The sequence below is a fragment of the Carassius gibelio genome, chromosome B19, assembly GCF_023724105.1.
Source record: "Carassius gibelio isolate Cgi1373 ecotype wild population from Czech Republic chromosome B19, carGib1.2-hapl.c, whole genome shotgun sequence".
In the NCBI taxonomy this organism is placed as follows: domain Eukaryota; kingdom Metazoa; phylum Chordata; class Actinopteri; order Cypriniformes; family Cyprinidae; genus Carassius; species Carassius gibelio.
The window spans coordinates 4,598,294-4,619,568 of NC_068414.1; the positions used below are offsets into that span (position 1 = coordinate 4,598,294).

General features: G+C 46.5%; 6 non-coding genes across 6 annotated transcripts; all 6 read right to left on the reverse strand.

Moving 5' to 3' along the window:
• Positions 1-419: 419 nt before the first annotated feature.
• On the reverse strand, positions 420-535 carry LOC127980902 (U5 spliceosomal RNA). The gene has a single exon (XR_008159902.1). It is a non-coding gene; the product is annotated as a U5 spliceosomal RNA (small nuclear RNA).
• Positions 536-4,138: 3,603 nt separating this feature from the next.
• LOC127980086 (U5 spliceosomal RNA) lies at positions 4,139-4,254 on the reverse strand. The gene has a single exon (XR_008159126.1). It is a non-coding gene; the product is annotated as a U5 spliceosomal RNA (small nuclear RNA).
• A 1,382-nt stretch (positions 4,255-5,636) lies between these two features.
• Positions 5,637-5,752, reverse strand: LOC127980087 (U5 spliceosomal RNA). Its single transcript, XR_008159127.1, has one exon. It is a non-coding gene; the product is annotated as a U5 spliceosomal RNA (small nuclear RNA).
• A 2,763-nt stretch (positions 5,753-8,515) lies between these two features.
• LOC127980088 (U5 spliceosomal RNA) lies at positions 8,516-8,631 on the reverse strand. Its single transcript, XR_008159128.1, has one exon. It is a non-coding gene; the product is annotated as a U5 spliceosomal RNA (small nuclear RNA).
• Positions 8,632-11,395: 2,764 nt separating this feature from the next.
• LOC127980089 (U5 spliceosomal RNA) lies at positions 11,396-11,511 on the reverse strand. Its single transcript, XR_008159129.1, has one exon. It is a non-coding gene; the product is annotated as a U5 spliceosomal RNA (small nuclear RNA).
• A 2,761-nt stretch (positions 11,512-14,272) lies between these two features.
• LOC127980090 (U5 spliceosomal RNA) lies at positions 14,273-14,388 on the reverse strand. Its single transcript, XR_008159130.1, has one exon. It is a non-coding gene; the product is annotated as a U5 spliceosomal RNA (small nuclear RNA).
• Between the last annotated feature and the right edge of the window lie 6,887 nt (positions 14,389-21,275).

Below are 21,275 nucleotides of genomic sequence, written 5' to 3' on the forward strand. Positions count from 1 at the left end.
TTGGGTGGAGGCACAGGTCACAGAGGGAGTTCTGCTTCGACGTCAGCCCGAGCCAAAGGACATGCGTTGGCCGGGAATCGAATCCGGGTCAACTGCTTGGAAGGCAGCTATGCTCACCACTATACCACCAACGCAGTCAGCAGTCAGCAACTTGCGCCGTCACTAAGAAGGCTCGAAGTGCACGAGTCGCCGATAGGGCTAGAGGAGCAGATGAGATCTTTGTTTGGACCCGTCACTAAAGAGAGCCTTCAAGAATTTGCATCCCGTCACGTACAAGAAAGCGCTGCCTTGCCATCCGGCTAAATAAACACGAAGTGGTCAAACGCAGAGAGTGCCTATTCAGACGACGACCAGTGGCAAGCCCTCTCGCAGCATGCTGCCGGACGGTCAAACTGATTCTGCTCTTGACATTTCGATGTAGTTCTGCTGTGAGCAGAGCACCCAAAAATACAGGTCACTCTCAAAAGTTCCCCTCCACGGAAATCTTTAGTAAAAGGCGAAAGATTTATGCGACAATGAAGAGAAACTCGAGCTGTGTCTCCAAACCCTCGGGCCTGTGCGCTGCCTCTGTTAAACTACTACGCTCGCCAAGGGTCATCAAGGGTGACAATGCCTGCCCACATGTGTTTCGTCAGCACCCCCCCCCCCCTACTCCAAAAGGGAGGAGTAAAACTCAAAAAAGTCCTCTCGGTCCACCAATAACCAAAAGCCCAATCAAGGCAATCTCTTTCTCATGCCTCTATCTGAAAAGTTGGATAAAATCTTATATGAAAAAAAAAAGTCTTTTAAAGAAATCCCTTATTCCGAGGTCACCGTAGCCACCAGATCCAGTCTGTATCCGCTTCAGTCACTCGGATCCAGTCCGTATCCAGAGAAGATGGTGGATCAACACCTAGAAAGGACCTCTATGGCCCAGAAACACAGCGGAGACCGTGACAACTAGATGAGCCGCAGATACAAATCCCCTGTAAAGACCACCTGGACAAGACCACAGGAAACAGATGATTCTTCTGCACAGTCTGACATTCCTGCAGCCTGGAGCTGATCTACTGGTTTCGTCTGACAAGGGGAGAACTGTCTCCCCGACTGAGCCTGGTTTCTCACCGGGTTTTTTCTCCATCCTTTCACCGATCGAGTTTTGGTTTCTTCCCTCTGTCGCTTCTGGCAGGCGGAGCTGGGGACACTTCATGTACAGCGATATCGTTGACTTGATTGCAAATTATTGCACAGATACTATTTAAACTGAACTTAGCTGAATGATGTCATCAAAGAGTTCAATAACGAAATGCCTTTAACTGTCATTTTGCTTTTTGACGCACTGTGTTCCTAATTAATGTTGTTCAGTTGCATTGACGCAATACTTTTTGTTTAAAGCGCAATTTAAAAAAAAAAAAAAAAAAAAAGAGTCCAAACAATGACCCCTGCTACGGGTAGTGTTCCAAGTGTTATGCGACTTCAGCTAATGATGGGTCCATCAGAAATTTTACGGTGCTAGGGCTGGGTCTGCGTCAGAAGAAGCCATGCATTGTTTAGTTATGTCAGTGCAGTGCCGTCAGTTGGGGGGGAAACGGCAGCATAAACGGCTCCTCGTTAGTATAGTGGACAGTATCTCCGCCTGTCACGCGGAAGACCGGGGTTCGATTCCCCGACGGGGAGAGCTGGTTCTTTTCGTCTTCCGAATGATCCATCCAAAATGTTTGGTTGGAGTCGCAGGTCACAGAAGGAGTTCTGCTTCGACGTCAGCCCGAGCCAAAGGACATGCGTTGGCCGGGAATCGAACCCGGGTCAACTGCTTGGAAGGCAGCTATGCTCACCACTATACCACCAATGCAGGCTGAAGTCAGTAGCTTTCTTGACGCACTGTGTTCCTAATAAATGTTGTTCAGTTGCATTGACACAATACTTTTTGTTTAAAGCGCAATTTAAAAAAAAAAAAAATAAAAAAAATAAGAGTCCAAACAATGACCCCTGCTACGGGTAGTGTTGCAAGTGTTATGCGACTTTAGCTAATGATGGGTCCATCCGAAATTATTCCATCCAAAAGTTTTGGGTGGAGGCACAGGTCACAGAGGGAGTTCTGCTTCGACGTCAGCCCGAGCCAAAGGACATGCGCACTGCTCTCTCCAACTGCTTGGAAGGCAGCTATGCTCACCACTATACCACCAACGCAGTCAGCAACTTGCGCCGTCACTAAGAAGGCTCGAAGTGCACGAGTCGCCGATAGGGCTAGAGGAGCAGATGAGATCTTTGTTTTGACCCGTCACTAAAGAGAGCCTTCAAGAATTTGCATCCCGTCACGTACAAGAAAGCGCTGCCTTCCCATCCGGCTAAATAAACACGAAGTGGTCAAACGCAGAGAGTGCCTATAATAACCAAAAGCCCAATCAAGGCATTCTCTTTCTCATGCCTCTATCTGAAAAGTTGGATAAAATCTTATATGAAAAAAAAAGTCTTTTAAAGAAATCCCTTATTCCGAGTTCACCGTAGCCACCAGATCCAGTCTGTATCCGCTTCAGTCACCCGGATCCAGTCCGTATCCAGAGAAGATGGTGGATCAACACCTAGAAAGGACCTCTATGGCCCAGAAACACAGCGGAGACCGTGACAACTAGATGAGCCGCAGATACAAATCCCCTGTAAAGACCACCTGGACAAGTCCACAGGAAACAGATGATTCTTCTGCACAGTCTGACATTCCTGCAGCCTGGAGCTGATCTACTGGTTTCGTCTGACAAGGGGAGAACTGTCTCCCCAACTGAGCCTGGTTTCTCACCGGGTTTTTTCTCCATCCTTTCACCGATCGAGTTTTGGTTTCTTCCCTCTGTCGCTTCTGGCAGGCGGAGCTGGGGACACTTCATGTACAGCGATATCATTGACTTGATTGCAAATTATTGCACAGATACTATTTAAACTGAACTTAGCTGAATGATGTCATCAAAGAGTTCAATAACGAAATGCCTTTAACTGTCATTTTGCTTTTTGACGCACTGTGTTCCTAATTAATGTTGTTCAGTTGCATTGACGCAATACTTTTTGTTTAAAGCGCAATTAAAAAAAAAAAAAAAAAAAAAAAGAGTCCAAACAATGACCCCTGCTACGGGTAGTGTTCCAAGTGTTATGCGACTTCAGCTAATGATGGGTCCATCAGAAATTTTACGGTGCTAGGGCTGGGTCTGCGTCAGAAGAAGCCATGCATTGTTTAGTTATGTCAGTGCAGTGCCGTCAGTTGGGGGGGAAACGGCAGCATAAACGGCTCCTCGTTAGTATAGTGGACAGTATCTCCGCCTGTCACGCGGAAGACCGGGGTTCGATTCCCCGACGGGGAGAGCTGGTTCTTTTCGTCTTCCGAATGATCCATCCAAAATGTTTGGTTGGAGTGGCAGGTCACAGAAGGAGTTCTGCTTCGACGTCAGCCCGAGCCAAAGGACATGCGTTGGCCGGGAATCGAACCCGGGTCAACTGCTTGGAAGGCAGCTATGCTCACCACTATACCACCAACGCAGGCGGAAGTCAGTAGCTTTATTGACGCACTGTGTTCCTAATAAATGTTGTTCAGTTGCATTGACACAATACTTTTTGTTTAAAGCGCAAATAAAAAAAAAAAAAAAAAAAAAAAAAAAAAAGAGTCCAAACAATGACCCCTGCTACGGGTAGTGTTGCAAGTGTTATGCGACTTCAGCTAATGATGGGTCCATCCGAAATTATTCCATCCAAAAGTTTTGGGTGGAGGCACAGGTCACAGAGGGAGTTCTGCTTCGACGTCAGCCCGAGCCAAAGGACATGCGTTGGCCGGGAATCGAATCGGGGTCAACTGCTTGGAAGGCAGCTATGCTCACCACTATACCACCAACGCAGTCAGCAGTCAGCAACTTGCGCCGTCACTAAGAAGGCTCGAAGTGCACGAGTCGCCGATAGGGCTAGAGGAGCAGATGAGATCTTTGTTTGGACCCGTCACTAAAGAGAGCCTTCAAGAATTTGCATCCCGTCACGTACAAGAAAGCGCTGCCTTCCCATCCGGCTAAATAAACACGAAGTGGTCAAACGCAGAGAGTGCCTATTCAGACGACGACCAGTGGCAAGCCCTCTCGCAGCATGCTGTCGGAGGGTCAAACTGATTCTGCTCTTGACATTTCGATGTAGCTCTGCTGTGAGCAGAGCACCCAAAAATACAGGTCACTCTCAAAAGTTCCCCTCCACGGAAATCTTTAGTAAAAGGCGAAAGATTTATGCGACAATGAAGAGAAACTCGAGCTGTGTCTCCAAACCCTCGGGCCTGTGCGCTGCCTCTGTTAAACTACTACGCTCGCCAAGGGTCATCAAGGGTGACAATGCCTGCCCACATGTGTTTCGTCAGCACCCCCCCCCTACTCCAAAAGGGAGGAGTAAAACTCAAAAAAGTCCTCTCTGTCCACCAATAACCAAAAGCCCAATCAAGGCAATCTCTTTCTCATGCCTCTATCTGAAAAGTTGGATAAAATCTTATATGAAAAAAAAAGTCTTTTAAAGAAATCCCTTATTCCGAGTTCACCGTAGCCACCAGATCCAGTCTGTATCCGCTTCAGTCACCCGGATCCAGTCCGTATCCAGAGAAGATGGTGGATCAACACCTAGAAAGGACCTCTATGGCCCAGAAACACAGCGGAGACCGTGACAACTAGATGAGCCGCAGATACAAATCCCCTGTAAAGACCACCTGGACAAGACCACAGGAAACAGATGATTCTTCTGCACAGTCTGACATTCCTGCAGCCTGGAGCTGATCTACTGGTTTCGTCTGACAAGGGGAGAACTGTCTCCCCGACTGAGCCTGGTTTCTCACCGGGTTTTTTCTCCATCCTTTCACCGATCGAGTTTTGGTTTCTTCCCTCTGTCGCTTCTGGCAGGCGGAGCTGGGGACACTTCATGTACAGCGATATCGTTGACTTGATTGCAAATTATTGCACAGATACTATTTAAACTGAACTTAGCTGAATGATGTCATCAAAGAGTTCAATAACGAAATGCCTTTAACTGTCATTTTGCTTTTTGACGCACTGTGTTCCTAATTAATGTTGTTCAGTTGCATTGACGCGATACTTTTTGTTTAAAGCGCAATTTAAAAAAAAAAAAAAAAAAAAAAAAGAGTCCAAACAATGACCCCTGCTACGGGTAGTGTTGCAAGTGTTATGCCACTTCAGCTAATGATGGGTCCATCCGAAATTATTCCATCCAAAAGTTTTGGGTGGAGGCACAGGTCACAGAGGGAGTTCTGCTTCGACGTCAGCCCGAGCCAAAGGACATGCGTTGGCCGGGAATCGAATCCGGGTCAACTGCTTGGAAGGCAGCTATGCTCACCACTATACCACCAACGCAGTCAGCAGCCAGCAACTTGCGCCGTCACTAAGAAGACTCGAAGTGCACGAGTCGCCGATAGGGCTAGAGGAGCAGATGAGATCTTTGTTTGGACCCGTCACTAAAGAGAGCCTTCAAGAATTTGCATCCCGTCACGTACAAGAAAGCGCTGCCTTCCCATCCGGCTACATAAACACGAAGTGGTCAAACGCAGAGAGTGCCTATTCAGACGACGACCAGTGGCAAGCCCTCTCGCAGCATGCTGCCGGACGGTCAAACTGATTCTGCTCTTGACATTTCGATGTAGCTCTGCTGTGAGCAGAGCACCCAAAAATACAGGTCACTCTCAAAAGTTCCCCTCCACGGAAATCTTTAGTAAAAGGCGAAAGATTTATGCGACAATGAAGAGAAACTCGAGCTGTGTCTCCAAACCCTCGGGCCTGTGCGCTGCCTCTGTTAAACTACTACGCTCGCCAAGGGTCATCAAGGGTGACAATGCCTGCCCACATGTGTTTCGTCAGCACCCCCCCCCCCCCTACTCCAAAAGGGAGGAGTAAAACTCAAAAAAGTCCTCTCGGTCCACCAATAACCAAAAGCCCAATCAAGGCAATCTCTTTCTCATGCCTCTATCTGAAAAGTTGGATAAAATCTTATATGAAAAAAAAAGTCTTTTAAAGAAATCCCATATTCCGAGGTCACCGTAGCCACCAGATCCAGTCTGTATCCGCTTCAGTCACTCGGATCCAGTCCGTATCCAGAGAAGATGGTGGATCAACACCTAGAAAGGACCTCCATGGCCCAGAAACACAGCGGAGACCGTGACAACTAGATGAGCCGCAGATACAAATCCCCTGTAAAGACCACCTGGACAAGACCACAGGAAACAGATGATTCTTCTGCACAGTCTGACATTCCTGCAGCCTGGAGCTGATCTACTGGTTTCGTCTGACAAGGGGAGAACTGTCTCCCCGACTGAGCCTGGTTTCTCACCGGGTTTTTTCTCCATCCAAACAATGACCCCTGCTACGGGTAGTGTTCCAAGTGTTATGCGACTTCAGCTAATGATGGGTCCATCAGAAATTTTACGGTGCTAGGGCTGGGTCTGCGTCAGAAGAAGCCATGCATTGTTTAGTTATGTCAGTGCAGTGCCGTCAGTTGGGGGGGAAACGGCAGCATGCACGGCTCCTCGTTAGTATAGTGGACAGTATCTCTGCCTGTCACGCGGAAGACCGGGGTTCGATTCCCCGACGGGGAGAGCTGGTTCTTTTTGTCTTCCGAATGATCCATCCAAAATGTTTGGTTGGAGTCGCAGGTCACAGAAGGAGTTCTGCTTCGACGTCAGCCCGAGCCAAAGGACATGCGTTGGCCGGGAATCGAACACGGGTCAACTGCTTGGAATGCAGCTATGCTCACCACTATACCACCAACGCAGGCGGATGTCAGTAGCTTTATTGACGCACTGTGTTCCTAATAAATGTTGTTCAGTTGCATTGACACAATACTTTTTGTTTAAAGCGCAATTAAAAAAAAAAAAAAAAAAAAAAGAGTCCAAACAATGACCCCTGCTACAGGTAGTGTTGCAAGTGTTATGCGACTTCAGCTAATGATGGGTCCATCCGAAATTATTCCATCCAAAAGTTTTGGGTGGAGGCACAGGTCACAGAGGGAGTTCTGCTTCGACGTCAGCCCGAGCCAAAGGACATGCGCACTGTTCTCTCCAACTGCTTGGAAGGCAGCTATGCTCACCACTATACCACCAACGCAGTCAGCAACTTGCGCCGTCACTAAGAAGGCTCGAAGTGCACGAGTCGCCGATAGGGCTAGAGGAGCAGATGAGATCTTTGTTTGGACCCGTCACTAAAGAGAGCCTTCAAGAATTTGCATCCCGTCACGTACAAGAAAGCGCTGCCTTCCCATCCGGCTAAATAAACACGAAGTGGTCAAACGCAGAGAGTGCCTATAATAACCAAAAGCCCAATCAAGGCAATCTCTTTCTCATGCCTCTATCTGAAAAGTTGGATAAAATCTTATATGAAAAAAAAAGTCTTTTAAAGAAATCCCTTATTCCGAGTTCACCGTAGCCACCAGATCCAGTCTGTATCCGCTTCAGTCACCCGGATCCAGTCCGTATCCAGAGAAGATGGTGGATCAACACCTAGAAAGGACCTCTATGGCCCAGAAACACAGCGGAGACCGTGACAACTAGATGAGCCGCAGATACAAATCCCCTGTAAAGACCACCTGGACAAGACCACAGGAAACAGATGATTCTTCTGCACAGTCTGACATTCCTGCAGCCTGGAGCTGATCTACTGGTTTCGTCTGACAAGGGGAGAACTGTCTCCCCGACTGAGCCTGGTTTCTCACCGGGTTTTTTCTCCATCCTTTCACCGATCGAGTTTTGGTTTCTTCCCTCTGTCGCTTCTGGCAGGCGGAGCTGGGGACACTTCATGTACAGCGATATCGTTGACTTGATTGCAAATTATTGCACAGATACTATTTAAACTGAACTTAGCTGAATGATGTCATCAAAGAGTTCAATAACGAAATGCCTTTAACTGTCATTTTGCTTTTTGACGCACTGTGTTCCTAATTAATGTTGTTCAGTTGCATTGACGCGATACTTTTTGTTTAAAGCGCAATTTAAAAAAAAAAAAAAAAAAAAAAAAGAGTCCAAACAATGACCCCTGCTACGGGTAGTGTTGCAAGTGTTATGCCACTTCAGCTAATGATGGGTCCATCCGAAATTATTCCATCCAAAAGTTTTGGGTGGAGGCACAGGTCACAGAGGGAGTTCTGCTTCGACGTCAGCCCGAGCCAAAGGACATGCGTTGGCCGGGAATCGAATCCGGGTCAACTGCTTGGAAGGCAGCTATGCTCACCACTATACCACCAACGCAGTCAGCAGCCAGCAACTTGCGCCGTCACTAAGAAGACTCGAAGTGCACGAGTCGCCGATAGGGCTAGAGGAGCAGATGAGATCTTTGTTTGGACCCGTCACTAAAGAGAGCCTTCAAGAATTTGCATCCCGTCACGTACAAGAAAGCGCTGCCTTCCCATCCGGCTACATAAACACGAAGTGGTCAAACGCAGAGAGTGCCTATTCAGACGACGACCAGTGGCAAGCCCTCTCGCAGCATGCTGCCGGACGGTCAAACTGATTCTGCTCTTGACATTTCGATGTAGCTCTGCTGTGAGCAGAGCACCCAAAAATACAGGTCACTCTCAAAAGTTCCCCTCCACGGAAATCTTTAGTAAAAGGCGAAAGATTTATGCGACAATGAAGAGAAACTCGAGCTGTGTCTCCAAACCCTCGGGCCTGTGCGCTGCCTCTGTTAAACTACTACGCTCGCCAAGGGTCATCAAGGGTGACAATGCCTGCCCACATGTGTTTCGTCAGCACCCCCCCCCCCCCCTACTCCAAAAGGGAGGAGTAAAACTCAAAAAAGTCCTCTCGGTCCACCAATAACCAAAAGCCCAATCAAGGCAATCTCTTTCTCATGCCTCTATCTGAAAAGTTGGATAAAATCTTATATGAAAAAAAAAGTCTTTTAAAGAAATCCCATATTCCGAGGTCACCGTAGCCACCAGATCCAGTCTGTATCCGCTTCAGTCACTCGGATCCAGTCCGTATCCAGAGAAGATGGTGGATCAACACCTAGAAAGGACCTCTATGGCCCAGAAACACAGCGGAGACCGTGACAACTAGATGAGCCGCAGATACAAATCCCCTGTAAAGACCACCTGGACAAGACCACAGGAAACAGATGATTCTTCTGCACAGTCTGACATTCCTGCAGCCTGGAGCTGATCTACTGGTTTCGTCTGACAAGGGGAGAACTGTCTCCCCGACTGAGCCTGGTTTCTCACCGGGTTTTTTCTCCATCCAAACAATGACCCCTGCTACGGGTAGTGTTCCAAGTGTTATGCGACTTCAGCTAATGATGGGTCCATCAGAAATTTTACGGTGCTAGGGCTGGGTCTGCGTCAGAAGAAGCCATGCATTGTTTAGTTATGTCAGTGCAGTGCCGTCAGTTGGGGGGGAAACGGCAGCATGCACGGCTCCTCGTTAGTATAGTGGACAGTATCTCCGCCTGTCACGCGGAAGACCGGGGTTCGATTCCCCGACGGGGAGAGCTGGTTCTTTTTGTCTTCCGAATGATCCATCCAAAATGTTTGGTTGGAGTCGCAGGTCACAGAAGGAGTTCTGCTTCGACGTCAGCCCGAGCCAAAGGACATGCGTTGGCCGGGAATCGAACACGGGTCAACTGCTTGGAAGGCAGCTATGCTCACCACTATACCACCAACGCAGGCGGATGTCAGTAGCTTTATTGACGCACTGTGTTCCTAATAAATGTTGTTCAGTTGCATTGACACAATACTTTTTGTTTAAAGCGCAATTAAAAAAAAAAAAAAAAAAAAAAGAGTCCAAACAATGACCCCTGCTACAGGTAGTGTTGCAAGTGTTATGCGACTTCAGCTAATGATGGGTCCATCCGAAATTATTCCATCCAAAAGTTTTGGGTGGAGGCACAGGTCACAGAGGGAGTTCTGCTTCGACGTCAGCCCGAGCCAAAGGACATGCGCACTGTTCTCTCCAACTGCTTGGAAGGCAGCTATGCTCACCACTATACCACCAACGCAGTCAGCAACTTGCGCCGTCACTAAGAAGGCTCGAAGTGCACGAGTCGCCAATAGGGCTAGAGGAGCAGATGAGATCTTTGTTTGGACCCGTCACTAAAGAGAGCCTTCAAGAATTTGCATCCCGTCACGTACAAGAAAGCGCTGCCTTCCCATCCGGCTAAATAAACACGAAGTGGTCAAACGCAGAGAGTGCCTATAATAACCAAAAGCCCAATCAAGGCAATCTCTTTCTCATGCCTCTATCTGAAAAGTTGGATAAAATCTTATATGAAAAAAAAAGTCTTTTAAAGAAATCCCTTATTCCGAGTTCACCGTAGCCACCAGATCCAGTCTGTATCCGCTTCAGTCACCCGGATCCAGTCCGTATCCAGAGAAGATGGTGGATCAACACCTAGAAAGGACCTCTATGGCCCAGAAACACAGCGGAGACCGTGACAACTAGATGAGCCGCAGATACAAATCCCCTGTAAAGACCACCTGGACAAGACCACAGGAAACAGATGATTCTTCTGCACAGTCTGACATTCCTGCAGCCTGGAGCTGATCTACTGGTTTCGTCTGACAAGGGGAGAACTGTCTCCCCGACTGAGCCTGGTTTCTCACCGGGTTTTTTCTCCATCCTTTCACCGATCGAGTTTTGGTTTCTTCCCTCTGTCGCTTCTGGCAGGCGGAGCTGGGGACACTTCATGTACAGCGATATCGTTGACTTGATTGCAAATTATTGCACAGATACTATTTAAACTGAACTTAGCTGAATGATGTCATCAAAGAGTTCAATAACGAAATGCCTTTAACTGTCATTTTGCTTTTTGACGCACTGTGTTCCTAATTAATGTTGTTCAGTTGCATTGACGCGATACTTTTTGTTTAAAGCGCAATTTAAAAAAAAAAAAAAAAAAAAAAAAGAGTCCAAACAATGACCCCTGCTACGGGTAGTGTTGCAAGTGTTATGCGACTTCAGCTAATGATGGGTCCATCCGAAATTATTCCATCCAAAAGTTTTGGGTGGAGGCACAGGTCACAGAGGGAGTTCTGCTTCGACGTCAGCCCGAGCCAAAGGACATGCGTTGGCCGGGAATCGAATCCGGGTCAACTGCTTGGAAGGCAGCTATGCTCACCACTATACCACCAACGCAGTCAGCAGCCAGCAACTTGCGCCGTCACTAAGAAGACTCGAAGTGCACGAGTCGCCGATAGGGCTAGAGGAGCAGATGAGATCTTTGTTTGGACCCGTCACTAAAGAGAGCCTTCAAGAATTTGCATCCCGTCACGTACAAGAAAGCGCTGCCTTCCCATCCGGCTACATAAACACGAAGTGGTCAAACGCAGAGAGTGCCTATTCAGACGACGACCAGTGGCAAGCCCTCTCGCAGCATGCTGCCGGACGGTCAAACTGATTCTGCTCTTGACATTTCGATGTAGCTCTGCTGTGAGCAGAGCACCCAAAAATACAGGTCACTCTCAAAAGTTCCCCTCCACGGAAATCTTTAGTAAAAGGCGAAAGATTTATGCGACAATGAAGAGAAACTCGAGCTGTGTCTCCAAACCCTCGGGCCTGTGCGCTGCCTCTGTTAAACTACTACGCTCGCCAAGGGTCATCAAGGGTGACAATGCCTGCCCACATGTGTTTCGTCAGCACCCCCCCCCCCTACTCCAAAAGGGAGGAGTAAAACTCAAAAAAGTCCTCTCGGTCCACCAATAACCAAAAGCCCAATCAAGGCAATCTCTTTCTCATGCCTCTATCTGAAAAGTTGGATAAAATCTTATATGAAAAAAAAAGTCTTTTAAAGAAATCCCATATTCCGAGGTCACCGTAGCCACCAGATCCAGTCTGTATCCGCTTCAGTCACTCGGATCCAGTCCGTATCCAGAGAAGATGGTGGATCAACACCTAGAAAGGACCTCTATGGCCCAGAAACACAGCGGAGACCGTGACAACTAGATGAGCCGCAGATACAAATCCCCTGTAAAGACCACCTGGACAAGACCACAGGAAACAGATGATTCTTCTGCACAGTCTGACATTCCTGCAGCCTGGAGCTGATCTACTGGTTTCGTCTGACAAGGGGAGAACTGTCTCCCCGACTGAGCCTGGTTTCTCACCGGGTTTTTTCTCCATCCAAACAATGACCCCTGCTACGGGTAGTGTTCCAAGTGTTATGCGACTTCAGCTAATGATGGGTCCATCAGAAATTTTACGGTGCTAGGGCTGGGTCTGCGTCAGAAGAAGCCATGCATTGTTTAGTTATGTCAGTGCAGTGCCGTCAGTTGGGGGGGAAACGGCAGCATGCACGGCTCCTCGTTAGTATAGTGGACAGTATCTCCGCCTGTCACGCGGAAGACCGGGGTTCGATTCCCCGACGGGGAGAGCTGGTTCTTTTTGTCTTCCGAATGATCCATCCAAAATGTTTGGTTGGAGTCGCAGGTCACAGAAGGAGTTCTGCTTCGACGTCAGCCCGAGCCAAAGGACATGCGTTGGCCGGGAATCGAACACGGGTCAACTGCTTGGAAGGCAGCTATGCTCACCACTATACCACCAACGCAGGCGGATGTCAGTAGCTTTATTGACGCACTGTGTTCCTAATAAATGTTGTTCAGTTGCATTGACACAATACTTTTTGTTTAAAGCGCAATTAAAAAAAAAAAAAAAAAAAAAAGAGTCCAAACAATGACCCCTGCTACAGGTAGTGTTGCAAGTGTTATGCGACTTCAGCTAATGATGGGTCCATCCGAAATTATTCCATCCAAAAGTTTTGGGTGGAGGCACAGGTCACAGAGGGAGTTCTGCTTCGACGTCAGCCCGAGCCAAAGGACATGCGCACTGTTCTCTCCAACTGCTTGGAAGGCAGCTATGCTCACCACTATACCACCAACGCAGTCAGCAACTTGCGCCGTCACTAAGAAGGCTCGAAGTGCACGAGTCGCCAATAGGGCTAGAGGAGCAGATGAGATCTTTGTTTGGACCCGTCACTAAAGAGAGCCTTCAAGAATTTGCATCCCGTCACGTACAAGAAAGCGCTGCCTTCCCATCCGGCTAAATAAACACGAAGTGGTCAAACGCAGAGAGTGCCTATAATAACCAAAAGCCCAATCAAGGCAATCTCTTTCTCATGCCTCTATCTGAAAAGTTGGATAAAATCTTATATGAAAAAAAAAGTCTTTTAAAGAAATCCCTTATTCCGAGTTCACCGTAGCCACCAGATCCAGTCTGTATCCGCTTCAGTCACCCGGATCCAGTCCGTATCCAGAGAAGATGGTGGATCAACACCTAGAAAGGACCTCTATGGCCCAGAAACACAGCGGAGACCGTGACAACTAGATGAGCCGCAGATACAAATCCCCTGTAAAGACCACCTGGACAAGACCACAGGAAACAGATGATTCTTCTGCACAGTCTGACATTCCTGCAGCCTGGAGCTGATCTACTGGTTTCGTCTGACAAGGGGAGAACTGTCTCCCCGACTGAGCCTGGTTTCTCACCGGGTTTTTTCTCCATCCTTTCACCGATCGAGTTTTGGTTTCTTCCCTCTGTCGCTTCTGGCAGGCGGAGCTGGGGACACTTCATGTACAGCGATATCGTTGACTTGATTGCAAATTATTGCACAGATACTATTTAAACTGAACTTAGCTGAATGATGTCATCAAAGAGTTCAATAACGAAATGCCTTTAACTGTCATTTTGCTTTTTGACGCACTGTGTTCCTAATTAATGTTGTTCAGTTGCATTGACGCGATACTTTTTGTTTAAAGCGCAATTTAAAAAAAAAAAAAAAAAAAAAAAAGAGTCCAAACAATGACCCCTGCTACGGGTAGTGTTGCAAGTGTTATGCGACTTCAGCTAATGATGGGTCCATCCGAAATTATTCCATCCAAAAGTTTTGGGTGGAGGCACAGGTCACAGAGGGAGTTCTGCTTCGACGTCAGCCCGAGCCAAAGGACATGCGTTGGCCGGGAATCGAATCCGGGTCAACTGCTTGGAAGGCAGCTATGCTCACCACTATACCACCAACGCAGTCAGCAGCCAGCAACTTGCGCCGTCACTAAGAAGACTCGAAGTGCACGAGTCGCCGATAGGGCTAGAGGAGCAGATGAGATCTTTGTTTGGACCCGTCACTAAAGAGAGCCTTCAAGAATTTGCATCCCGTCACGTACAAGAAAGCGCTGCCTTCCCATCCGGCTACATAAACACGAAGTGGTCAAACGCAGAGAGTGCCTATTCAGACGACGACCAGTGGCAAGCCCTCTCGCAGCATGCTGCCGGACGGTCAAACTGATTCTGCTCTTGACATTTCGATGTAGCTCTGCTGTGAGCAGAGCACCCAAAAATACAGGTCACTCTCAAAAGTTCCCCTCCACGGAAATCTTTAGTAAAAGGCGAAAGATTTATGCGACAATGAAGAGAAACTCGAGCTGTGTCTCCAAACCCTCGGGCCTGTGCGCTGCCTCTGTTAAACTACTACGCTCGCCAAGGGTCATCAAGGGTGACAATGCCTGCCCACATGTGTTTCGTCAGCACCCCCCCCCCCCCCTACTCCAAAAGGGAGGAGTAAAACTCAAAAAAGTCCTCTCGGTCCACCAATAACCAAAAGCCCAATCAAGGCAATCTCTTTCTCATGCCTCTATCTGAAAAGTTGGATAAAATCTTATATGAAAAAAAAAGTCTTTTAAAGAAATCCCTTATTCCGAGGTCACCGTAGCCACCAGATCCAGTCTGTATCCGCTTCAGTCACTCGGATCCAGTCCGTATCCAGAGAAGATGGTGGATCAACACCTAGAAAGGACCTCTATGGCCCAGAAACACAGCGGAGACCGTGACAACTAGATGAGCCGCAGATACAAATCCCCTGTAAAGACCACCTGGACAAGACCACAGGAAACAGATGATTCTTCTGCACAGTCTGACATTCCTGCAGCCTGGAGCTGATCTACTGGTTTCGTCTGACAAGGGGAGAACTGTCTCCCCGACTGAGCCTGGTTTCTCACCGGGTTTTTTCTCCATCCTTTCACCGATCGAGTTTTGGTTTCTTCCCTCTGTCGCTTCTGGCAGGCGGAGCTGGGGACACTTCATGTACAGCGATATCGTTGACTTGATTGCAAATTATTGCACAGATACTATTTAAACTGAACTTAGCTGAATGATGTCATCAAAGAGTTCAATAACGAAATGCCTTTAACTGTCATTTTGCTTTTTGACGCACTGTGTTCCTAATTAATGTTGTTCAGTTGCATTGACGCAATACTTTTTGTTTAAAGCGCAATTAAAAAAAAAAAAAAAAAAAAAAAGAGTCCAAACAATGACCCCTGCTACGGGTAGTGTTCCAAGTGTTATTCGACTTCAGCTAATGATGGGTCCATCAGAAATTTTACGGTGCTAGGGCTGGGTCTGCGTCAGAAGAAGCCATGCATTGTTTAGTTATGTCAGTGCAGTGCCGTCAGTTGGGGGGGAAACGGCAGCATGCACGGCTCCTCGTTAGTATAGTGGACAGTATCTCCGCCTGTCACGCGGAAGACCGGGGTTCGATTCCCCGACGGGGAGAGCTGGTTCTTTTTGTCTTCCGAATGATCCATCCAAAATGTTTGGTTGGAGTCGCAGGTCACAGAAGGAGTTCTGCTTCGACGTCAGCCCGAGCCAAAGGACATGCGTTGGCCGGGAATCGAACACGGGTCAACTGCTTGGAAGGCAGCTATGCTCACCACTATACCACCAACGCAGGCGGATGTCAGTAGCTTTATTGACGCACTGTGTTCCTAATAAATGTTGTTCAGTTGCATTGACACAATACTTTTTGTTTAAAGCGCAATTAAAAAAAAAAAAAAAAAAAAAGAGTCCAAACAATGACCCCTGCTACAGGTAGTGTTGCAAGTGTTATGCGACTTCAGCTAATGATGGGTCCATCAGAAATTTTACGGTGCTAGGGCTGGGTCTGCGTCAGAAGAAGCCATGCATTGTTTAGTTATGTCAGTGCAGTGCCGTCAGTTGGGGGGGAAACGGCAGCATGCACGGCTCCTCGTTAGTATAGTGGACAGCATCTCCGCCTGTCATGCGGAAGACCGGGGTTCGATTCCCCGACGGGGAGAGCTGGTTCTTTTCGTCTTCCGAATGATCCATCCAAAATGTTTGGTTGGAGTCGCAGGTCACAGAAGGAGTTCTGCTTCGACGTCAGCCCGAGCCAAAGGACATGCGTTGGCCGGTAATCGAACCCGGGTCAACTGCTTGGAAGGCAGCTATGCTCACCACTATACCACCAACGCAGGCGGAAGTCAGTAGCTTTATTGACGCACTGTGTTCCTAATAAATGTTGTTCAGTTGCATTGACACAATACTTTTTGTTTAAAGCGCAATTAAAAAAAAAAAAAAAAAAAAAAAAAAGAGTCCAAACAATGACCCCTGCTACGGGTAGTGTTGCAAGTGTTATGCGACTTCAGCTAATGATGGGTCCATCCGAAATTATTCCATCCAAAAGTTTTGGGTGGAGGCACAGGTCACAGAGGGAGTTCTGCTTCGACGTCAGCCCCAGCCAAAGGACATGCGTTGGCCGGGAATCGAATCCGGGTCAACTGCTTGGAAGGCAGCTATGCTCACCACTATACCACCAACGCAGTCAGCAGTCAGCAACTTGCGCCGTCACTAAGAAGGCTCGAAGTGCACGAGTCGCCGATAGGGCTAGAGGAGCAGATGAGATCTTTGTTTGGACCCGTCACTAAAGAGAGCCTTCAAGAATTTGCATCCCGTCACGTACAAGAAAGCGCTGCCTTCCCATCCGGCTAAATAAACACGAAGTGGTCAAAAGCAGAGAGTGCCTATAATAACCAAAAGCCCAATCAAGGCAATCTCTTTCTCATGCCTCTATCTGAAAAGTTGGATAAAATCTTATATGAAAAAAAAAGTCTTTTAAAGAAATCCCTTATTCCGAGGTCACCGTAGCCACCAGATCCAGTCTGTATCCGCTTCAGTCACCCGGATCCAGTCCGTATCCAGAGAAGATGGTGGATCAACACCTAGAAAGGACCTCTATGGCCCAGAAACACAGCGGAGACCGTGACAACTAGATGAGCCGCAGATACAAATCCCCTGTAAAGACCACCTGGACAAGACCACAGGAAACAGATGATTCTTCTGCACAGTCTGACATTCCTGCAGCCTGGAGCTAATCTACCTGTTTCGTCTGACAAGGGGAGAACTGTCTCCCCGACTGAGCCTGGTTTCTCACCGGGTTTTTTCTCCATCCTTTCACCGATCGAGTTTTGGTTTCTTGCCTCTGTCGCTTCTGGCAGGCGGAGCTGGGGACACTTCATGTACAGCGATATCGTTGACTTGATTGCAAATTATTGCACAGATACTATTTAAACTGAACTTAGCTGAATGATGTCATCAAAGAGTTCAATAACGAAATGCCTTTAACTGTCATTTTGCTTTTTGACGCACTGTGTTCCTAATAAATGTTGTTCAGTTGCATTGACACAATACTTTTTGTTTAAAGCGCAATTAAAAAAAAAAAAAAAAAAAAAAAAAGAGTCCAAACAATGACCCCTGCTACGGGTAGTGTTGCAAGTGTTATGCGACTTCAGCTAATGATGGGTCCATCCGAAATTATTCCATCCAAAAGTTTTGGGTGGAGGCACAGGTCACAGAGGGAGTTCTGCTTCGACGTCAGCCCGAGCCAAAGGACATGCGTTGGCCGGGAATCGAATCCGAGTCAACTGCTTGGAAGGCAGCTATGCTCACCACTATACCACCAACGCAGTCCGCAGTCAGCAACTTGCGCCGTCACTAAGAAGGCTCGAAGTGCACGAGTCGCCGATAGGGCTAGAGGAGCAGATGAGATCTTTGTTTGGACCCGTCACTAAAGAGAGCCTTCAAGAATTTGCATCCCGTCACGTACAAGAAAGCGCTGCCTTCCCATCCGGCTAAATAAACACGAAGTGGTCAAACGCAGAGAGTGCCTATTCAGACGATGACCAGTGGCAAGCCCTCTCGCAGCATGCTGTCAGACGGTCAAACTGATTCTGCTCTTGACATTTCGATGTAGCTCTGCTGTGAGCAGAGCACCCAAAAATACAGGTCACTCGCTGTTTTTAGTTAAGACTCTCAATGTTTTATTTATAAAAAAAGTTGTTATTATTACTTTATTTTAGAAAATATAAATTTATTTCTTGGTAAATGCAGTTTTCCATATCTCCACAACAATTTGGTAACGATTTTTACATTTAAAATGTGTGTGTGTTATTATGTGTTGTTATCAAATATAAATGTAAATAGTTTAATCGTTATTTTCATTCAAAGGGCCCAGAAACCATGACTTCTAAGACAATACACACATCATTGTTGACAGTAGCATAGCTTAATTAGCTGACGGTCGATAACTTTAACTTATCTGATCATTTATCATGAACTGTGTGCTAGCTAGCTATACTGACACGATTCATTTTCCAAAAATACACACTGTATATGAACAAATAATGACCAGTTTTCAATGAATGAAGTAACAGCCTTACCTTTAACAAAGATGACAATAACAATGACCGGCGATTGGTCAAAAGGAGGCCACGGGAGAGAAACGCGATTGGAGGAAAGTAAGCAACGGAAGAGAAACGCGATTGGAGGAAAGTAAGCCCCAGAAGAGAAACGCGATTGATCAAAAGTAAGCCACAGGCGAAACGCGATTGGTCAAAAGTAAGCCACAGGTGAAATGCGATTGGTCAAAAGTAAGCCACAGGTGAAATGCGATTGGTTCATGTGGGCTTACTTTTGGCTTACTTCGCCTCAGTGGGTGGAAAGCAGTAGTTGGCTTACTTTTGACAAATCGCGTTTCGCTTGTGGCTTACTTTTGACAAATCGCGTTTCGCCTGTGGCTTACTTTTGACAAATCGCGTTTCGCCTGTGGCTTACTTTTGACAAATCGCGTTTTGCCTGTGGCTTACTTTTGATCAATCGAGTTTCTCTTCCGGGGCTTACTTTCCTCCAATCGCGTTTCTCTCCCGTGGCCTCCTTTTGACCAATCGCCGGTCGTTGTCATTGTCATCTTTGTTAAAGGTAAGGCTATTACTTCATTCATTGAAAACTGGTCATTATTGGTTAATATACAGTGTGTATTTTTTGAAAACGAATCGTGTCAGTATAGCTAGCTAGCATACAGTTCATGCTTTCTTCAGTACCTGTGAACCTGTAACTTTTCACATGATAAATGATCAGATAAGTTAAAGTTATCGACCGTCAGCTAATTAAGCTATGCTACTGTCAACAATGATGTGTGTATTGTCTAAGAAGTCATGGTTTCTGGGTCCTATGAATGAAAATAACGATTAAACTATTTACATTTATATTTGGTTATAACACATAATAACACACACACATTTTGATTGTAAAAATCGTTACCAAATTGTTGTGGAGATATGGAAAAATGCATTTACCAAGAAATACATTTATATTTTCTAAAATTATATAATAATGACTTTTTTATAAATAAAACATTGAGAGTCTTAACTAAAAACAAACAAAAAAGGCCAAATGTATCCATATGAGCAAAAGTATATGGGAATAGTGCTCATTTTAATTTGGGTAGACCAGAAAGTTAAAAACACTTAAAAAGATTTTAAGAGGTAAAAGCACCTGGTGTAACCCTGGGGTAAGATGACCACTTTTGAAGTATTATATATTTAATGTAATATTTTATAGCCTGGTGTGTGTAGTCATGGTTTAAGATGAAAGCATTGGAAATAAAAGGAAATTTCAGACTTCATACTGACATTACATATTTTATATGTCAGGGATTCCTGTCCTTTGTAGAAAACTCATCTTCAGGACAGTTTATGTCATGGCCAAGTTTATTACCACAGTAATATAGTTTATGCGTAGCTTGTTAAATTATTGTTACACACTTAACATACAGGTGTCTTTCAGATTGCAAAAGATAGTAGTCTTTTTCTGATTTTCATTTCAGAAAATGTATGCATATCCCTCTTTTCAACGGCAATCGGCAACATCAAGCCGACTCCTCATGGCGCCTTCGGCGGAGGCGAAGCGCCTTGAAAATTTGGAGTCTGGAAGGGCCAAACCTAAGGAGGAGGTGGAGGTGGAACAGTGGAGACCCCAGTGACCCCAGTGACCAGTTTTTAGTACTGGCTCACTGCAAACTTCAGTTTGGGAAGTACCAGGGCCAGAGATTTAGATGGCTCCTGGAAAACTCTCTGGGGTATGCCGTGTATTTGGTGCTCAGCATTTCCACTGAGACAGCGCAGACAACACCCCTGTCACAAAATAAACAACTGTTCCTACAGTACACTTCTCAAATTAGAGAGATGGCAGAAGAAGTGGAAAAGTATCAGAGGAAGCAGGAAATGCAGGCAGAAGCCCGGGCAACTGGAGACCAGGGCTGCTTGATGGTGGAGTTTGGTGACTTCCAGGGCCGCTCCATGAAAGATGTTTATGAGGACCAGAGCAAGGAGGCTCAAGCCCTCATCAGGTACCTCATTAAGGCAGATGCCAGGCCCAAAACCAACATGGCCATTTTCAAGACATATGTCCTGAAAAGACGGGCTTCTGCTGTGGTCACCAGCGTACGTCAGCCTGCACCTCACGCTGCAACCTCCAGTGCTTCTGCAACCACTGCACCTCCACCTGCACCTATCCAAACTGGTGTACAGAAGACCGCAACTGTGAAAGCGCTGTTGGCGCGTGGCAAAAATTTGTCTCCTTCACAGCTGGCGAAAAAACTCACGTCACCAGCTAAACCCTGTGAGTAGGAGTGTGAATATAGAATTTTACCTACAGCATTTCTTCATATATTAATTTATCATTATGGCAAACTTGTCAACTTGCTGTTTCCAGATCCATTATTGCAGTCCACTTTACCTCCTCCAGCAGCAGAACCCCCAGCCAAACATTTGACCCCGATACAGCTTTTCGCTACTGGTAAGTAAGCACCATCTTACATATGTTTGTCTCTGTGTATTGTTCACAATGATAGTTTTAACATTTGTGCTCCAGGCAAGTCCGTTCCCACTGCTGAAGATGACGATGAGGAGCTGGTATTTGCTGCATCACAATGTGAAGCACAGCTAAATACAGGTGTGGCATATGACACAAATGCAAATATTACAAGAATGTTTTGTAAAACACAATGAGAAGCGTTATTTCTTGGGGGAAAATAATCAACATTTTAAAATATTTTTTGTTTACAATACAGAATTATGTCATGTCATGCCTCAAGCGGGATGCTTTCTTGAGTGCACTTCTTCAAAACCGTAAGGATGTCCAAAGGTGTCAGTGTATTTATTTGCGTTTCCGAACTTATCCGTTG